Below are 6316 nucleotides of genomic sequence, written 5' to 3' on the forward strand. Positions count from 1 at the left end.
GGTCCGGGGAGGGGGCAGGTGGGGCGGGGAAGGAGGGGGTTGGCAGGCTTCGGCTGAAGCGTGAAGATTCCCGCACCGGAGCCTTGGCCGCGGGCGGCTATCGGCGCTTGAAACGTGCAGGTAAAATACACCCAGGACTTCAGTACCAAAGAAGGAATGATGACGCTGATTTTTATGTTGAGTACACGTTGAAGTAAAATATTTTGTGTATTGGATTCAATAAATGTATTGCTAAAATTATTTTCACATTCCTTTTTTTCAAAGTAGCTACCGGAAAATTAGAAGTTACGTATGTGGCTGCATTATATTTCTGTCGGCGGTAGACCTAACCCGAGAGGTCAGGGACCGGCATTTCAGAAGGGAGCGCAGTGCGGCTTTGGGAAGCCGCTTGACAGACGCGTGCCAGTTCTTGATGATATTTTCTGATTAAAGTTTTCCGTGCCTCCTCACTTATGATAAGTAACACTGATGTAGTACTTGCTGTACGCAGGGTATTGTGCTAGGTACTTTACGTGTGTTATCACAGTCGTATGCCAACCAGCGCCTCAGTAAAGGCCACCCCCAGCCCTCAGAGCAGAGTGCGTGGCTCTCTCAGATCCCTTGCAACACTGAGTTTTCTATCCTGTCTTGTAGTAGCAGAGGCTTCCCACAGCCCTTGTCCCTGCCCTGGAACATTTACTGCCTGTCTTTCTTCCCACGGAGCCCGTAGGGTACTGCAAGATACTGCTGGGCGGGTGAGACCTGTGTCTTCTGCTTCTACAGCTAACACAGTAAGCGTTTGTTAAACGGATGACAACCATGGGAGCTCTCCAGGGAACCCCTTCTGTCACAGCCACAGAATCTCCCTGAGGTGATTGCAGTGGGTCCTTGGGGATCCCCCGTTGACAGAACCTCAGTAGACACTCAGGGCTACGATGCTGTACAGCCTGAGGAACTGTCCCGGCATCCTGTCCTTTCATGACCTCAGTGAATCTCCAGAGATGTCCTGATAAAGCCTCAGTGGATCCTTAGGGACCCCTTCCTGGACATAGCCTCAGGAAGCCTCCTGGGATCCTTGGCTAGTGGGGCTCAGGAAGGCCCCAGGGATCTCTTCCCAGTAAACAGCCCCGGGGCCTCCCCAGAGGTCTTCCTCAGTGATCAGTTCCTGACAGCCTCAGGGATGCCCTGCCGACAGGGGATTTTCCCCAGCTCAATTTAGCTTCTTGCAAGAATCAGTGAGTGGGGTCGCAGCAGAACTAAGATAGTAGCGTTTAGGAAGGGAAGATTGACAGCAGTCGGCGAGCGACTGATTGGATGTAATTATAACATCTTAGGTTTGGTTGCTCCCCATAGCTTACCTAATGCTTTCCTGTCTCCTATCTCTTAGGGGAGGGAGTTAGTTACAGGGAGACTAAGATTGACTCGAAGGCTTCAAGACTATCTGAGCAAAGGATTACTATTACCACCGACAGAAACCTCAAAGCAAGCAGTGAGCCTGTTTGCAGCCAGGTTTATGGTTGGTTTAGGACATGTTGGGTTTGAGGTCAGATGTCAGGCCTCAGCCAAGCACTAGGTTAGAGGACATATTGGTCTCCAGGTGAGGAGACGGGGTTACACGGGGGAGGACAGGCCAGGGCGAAGTCCCAAGACCGGTGGGGCGGGCATAGGTCAGCATCAAGAACGACTTAATCAAAAAACATAGTCAAGTAGGAATCTCCAGAAATGGGTTCAGGCGGGGGCGTGTGGTAGAGATGGATGTGAGCCAGTATCTGGAAGAAGGCGGGGCGTGTGGTAGAGATGGATGTGAGGCAGTATCTGGAAGAAGGCCAGTCGTGTAAGCCGGAGTCCTGCAGAGGTAGAGTTGAGGAACGGGACCCACGCAGGAGTCAAACAGGACGTGTGCATGAGCACAGAGAGTGAATGAGTGAGCCTTTATTCACCTGAGTGGCAAACGTAAGAGGCTTCCTTTCACTGAGATTCAGGCTACTGTAAAAATCAAGGACATACCATTTCACGCTTAACAAACAATTTAAAAATCTCTCAGTGCCAAAATTGATGAGGGTGTGGACTTACGAGCAGTACATAAATCAGAGTGCACCGATTCACTGCCGGTGGGAGCATAAGTTCATTCAGTCACTTTGGACAGCCATCTAGCAATTTCTTGTAGTTAAAGATGCGCATACCCTACAAGCCAGGTGTGTACCCTAGAGCCACTCGCCTGTGTGCAAAGACAGGAACGTTCATTGCAATGTTGCTTCTGGGGAAAACTGATCAATTACACGTAGTTTTCTGGAGAATGCTATAGGATAGTAAAAAATGAATGGTACTTACATGTCAACATGAATGGATTTCACAAGCAATGATGAGTGCAAAAAGTTGAATGTGAATGCAGGTAGTATGATACCACTTCATTCCCTTTTTTTAGAGTATAAAAATACTAAAAGCTGAATTCCGGAGTGTGGTTGCCTCTGGGTGTTGGTGGGGACTTTGATCAGTGAGGAATTTACAGAGAGTTCAGTTGTTTTATGCTTTATTTCTTAAGGCAGATGGACTGTGTTCAGGTGTTTGTTTTATTTTTTATGACTTTTTGCATGTATAAATTGTTTCATAATACATGAAAATGTAATTAGGGAACTCTCACCCTGTTATGCACTGAGCTACCTCAAGCGCTTTTTGGAAAAGGCAAGCATAAATGCTGCGGCAACGAAGGAACAGCGCTGAGGCTTGGAGGAGTCAGGTCCACTGATAGGTTTGTAGCTATTGTTTCAGGTTGAGTAGCTATGACGGGACAAAATGCAACCGGGAACGTCGTTGCCAAAGCCAGGGGACAAGAGAAAACTGGGTGCTGCCTAACAGGTGGGGGTTAAGGATGGCAAGATCTGTGGTGCAGGCTGGGTTCCCCAGGAAGCAGATTGTGAGACACATATTTCCATGCAGATGGCTTACTGGGGAGAAGTTAAACTGGGAGGGGCCGACCCCGAAGGATAGCCCCCAGAGATGTCTTGAGATGAGCCCGTGGAGCCTTTGCACAGCTGCATGGACGAGTCACTGAATGTGGGCTGCCCCCTGAGAAGGTGCGTAACCTCGGGAGAGGAAGTGCCTTCTGCCGGGGTCAGGTCCCAAGGAGGCACTTATCTCCAAGCCATCAGCAGCCAACACTGCCAGCAACTGAGGGGAATGAGAGCCTTCGTCTTCCAGGAGGAGTCTGGGCCGTGTGATGCCAGCGCGTCTGCGGCAGCCCGCCCTCTGCCCCACGCAGATCTGCTGGCTTCACGTAAGTTCACCGTCTAGGAAGACGTCTCCAGGATTCTGGTTGGTCCCTTTCCTGGATAAACTTCCAAGAGGAAGGTTGACGACGTGATCCTGGAGCCACAACAGTCACTGTCCCTCCACCATCACCTGTTGTAGACGCCCTCCCGCTGCCAACACTAACCCTGCCCCTACCTGGTAGCACCTCTGCTGCTCTAGGTCACTTACCTGTTGGAGTGATCCAGACTCTCATCCTAGAGGCCTCGGAGCCACTGGCCACGGACGGTGCCCCCCTCAGGCGTGGCTGCTCTACTTGCCCACATGCCATTAATGCTGGTCAGAGAAACACCCCAGTGGCTCATGTAGGTGCCACACGTGACCTTGCTGCCCTCACCACACAGGAGCACCCCTGCCTCCCCCATGGTGAGGAGACACCTCTCCTTGCTTGCTAGTTTCCTGGCACAAGGAGCCCCCAGTGAGTGAACTTAAAGTTCAGTGAGACTCTCGCTGTGTCCTTTTCTGAAAGCATTCCCACTCTGGGATTCGGGACCTCTAGAAGAGGCCAGAATTGTGAGAACAGGAAACACAAACTCCCCTGGGAGTGACGACAGTCAGGGCCCCCTGCTCCCACCCCTGGCTCCTGCACCCGCGCCCTCTCTCGGAGGGGCCACGGCACCATGCAGGGCCGACACCACATCTTGAAGGGCGGCGCCCCAGGTTTCATCGCTCTGTCAGGGCACAGCCCCTGGGGGGCGCGGAGCCATGTGCTCACTACCACCACCTCCTCGGCTACAAAGTGGGACCCTTGGGCCAGTGCGAGGCTGTGCACGGTTTCCTGTGGATGCATCGGACAGTCTGAGACCCACAAATGGGAAACGTGTGTTCCAATCATACACAAACGGAGACCAGACCAGAAAATTCCCTGAGCAGACAAAACCAGTTTAGTCACACAAGCCAAGCTCAATTTAGCTCATTTTCCAAGACAAGCGAGGTGAACGTGACCTGGGTCACTTTTTGTTTATTCTTCTGCGAATCGGAAGCGAAACTTAAATTGTTCCGCAAAATTGATATGAGGAAACCACTAACCAGTTCCTTTCATTTAACAAAATTGTAACCAATCACTGTGAAGAATAAACACTCGCTGCCTCCAGACTATGTAAGCTGCTTTATAACATACTGTGAGCCTCATTCCACGTGGTCACGGGGCACCTCTGCCGGCCCGCTTGGATCACCTACCTGCCACCCCTGAACCAATCTGTGTGGCCTGGAAATGCCACAGCAGCCTGGTCAGTGAGCATGCCCCTTTGTAGCTAGCCATGGAGGCGTGGCCTGGGCGCTGGGGAGAGACCTCAACACCTCCTGCCGTACCAGCACCACCTACGGCAGGGGCCATGTGACAGAAACTGACTTGACGACCTAAATGTGCTGCTTGGTCTGTCATTACATTGTTAATTGGACAAAATATATGCCATGTCTGATAACAGTATTAATACACGGAAATCTTATAAATGAGGAAGTGGAAGACCCCAAGGGGGAACAGCCTGATTTCGTAATTAAGTATATATTTTAAATATATACATCAAAGGACATATTCAAAGAGGAAATACAAGCGGTAAATGAACAAATGAAAATGGGACTTTTTTTTTTTTTTTTGGCTGTGTTGGGTCTTTGTTGCTGCACGTGGGCTTTCTCTAGTTGCAGCGAGCGGGGGCTACTCTTCGTTGCAGTGCACAGGCTTCTCATTGCAGTGGCTTCTCTTGTGGAGCACAGGCTCTAGGCTCACAGGCTTCAGTAGTTGTGGCACACAGGCTCAGTAGTTGTGGCACGCGGGCTCAGTAGCTGTGGTACACGGGTTTAGTTGCTCCGCGGCATGTGGGATCTTCCCGGACCAGGGCTCGAACCCATGTCCCCTGCATTGGCAGGTGGGTTCTTAACTACTGTGCCACCAGGGAAACCTGAAAATGGGACTTTTTAGTAGTTTTTTAAGTAAAAAAATAAATACCACGTATCAATACACTGGCAAAGATGAAAAAGGATGATGTGGATCACAGTGCCAGGAAGTGGTGTTGGTGGGAGTGTAAACAGGTGGGTGTCCCATAGGCGAAGTACAATTTCACAAGATGAAGCAAAAGCCCTGTGAGTGCACATATGCTTTGATGCTGCAACTGCTCTCCTAGGAATTTATCCTAAGGAATTGTTGGACAAATGAACGAAGATACATACGTGCTCTAACATTACTGAAAACAGTAAAAAGTTGGAAACAATCTAAATTGTTTCCAGGCCCACTGCAAATGAAACGGGTTAAATGAATTATGAGACAACCAGCGTAACACAGTACAGCCATTAAAAATGGTGACCTCCATCTTCATTTTTTTTAACAAGGTTCACAATTTATTGTTAAGTGTTGAGAGTCAGGTTACAAGTTTTATTGGGAAAAGTTTAACGTGTAGACCCCCCAAAAAAATTCTAGAAGGTCATTGGGTCAGTTAAGATGTTTCCGGATGAAGAAAACATAATTCAGCTGATTTAAACACTAAAGGGGATTGATTGGTTCAGTGCCTAGAAAGTCCAGGTACGAGAAAGGCTTTTGACACAGTCCAAAGCGGGCTGCAGACCCATTTCTCTGCAGTGGTCTGGATTCTGTCCCCCTTTGTGGGCAGACTTGGTCTCAGGCTGGCTTCCCTCATAGTCACAACTTGGCTGCCAGCTGCCACCAGGGCAACAGGCGTCCTTGTTCACAGCCAGGGGAGTGAGAGAGGGTTCTGTTTCCCAGGAGCTTCACTCCGATGGCGCCGTCCCTGAACCAATCACAGTGGCCAGGAGAATGCCTGCACTGCCCAGCTGAGACTTAGCTGCCCGCTATTCCTTAAGCAATCACTTGGTAAAGGAGGGTAACCTTACTCTGCACCTGCTGGGATTTGTGTTCAAATTTTTTTTTACCGATAGGGAAAATAAAGTAGAAAGACCCCTGCTATAAACTGCTCTATTTCTACGCAATGTTTATAGCCAAAAATAAGTGACTGTCACCTGTATCCCGCTAACCTGCAAAAAAACACCTCCTCCACCCTCCTGCCCGCCCTGCTGCCCT

The sequence above is a fragment of the Neophocaena asiaeorientalis genome, unplaced genomic scaffold (assembly GCF_003031525.2).
Source record: "Neophocaena asiaeorientalis asiaeorientalis breed wild unplaced genomic scaffold, Neophocaena_asiaeorientalis_V1.1 scaffold242, whole genome shotgun sequence".
Taxonomy (NCBI): Eukaryota; Metazoa; Chordata; class Mammalia; order Artiodactyla; family Phocoenidae; genus Neophocaena; species Neophocaena asiaeorientalis.